Genomic DNA, 472 nt, shown 5'->3' on the forward strand with positions numbered 1-472 from the left:
AAGGCCGAGGCATCGAGAACGAGGCCCTCATGATGCGCGTGGAGTGGTATGGTATCCACTGGACGATGAGTGCGGGGTTAGCAGTTCTTCGTCGGATGTTATATATAACATTGGAGCTCCAAAGGAGCAGAAAGTCAGGGTGAGAGACGCGGAGTGCGCGTTCACCCTGGTTTCACCGAGACATAGAACCGCTGTACAGAGGCGACGGCGACGCCGTATGCTGGCTGCAAGACACCGGTCGTCGACCCTGATCCGTGGTGTGTCGACCGTAGACTATGGCGCATAATTATACACCCTAGTCAACGGTATGACGGGGGAAGAAGATGGCCACTTTTGCCTCGAGGCTATGCCTGCAGTATATGCTCTTCTTGAGCTGAACGAGATGTCCCTTGAAGAGTTCGGCAGTGCAAGGCAGGCGATTTGGCTGAAGTGGTCATTGTACGACCGGACGAGGAGATAAACTCGTCATCGC

Source organism: Plasmopara halstedii (genome assembly GCF_900000015.1).
Source record: "Plasmopara halstedii genome assembly, contig: Scaffold_291, whole genome shotgun sequence".
NCBI lineage: Eukaryota > Oomycota > Peronosporomycetes > Peronosporales > Peronosporaceae > Plasmopara > Plasmopara halstedii.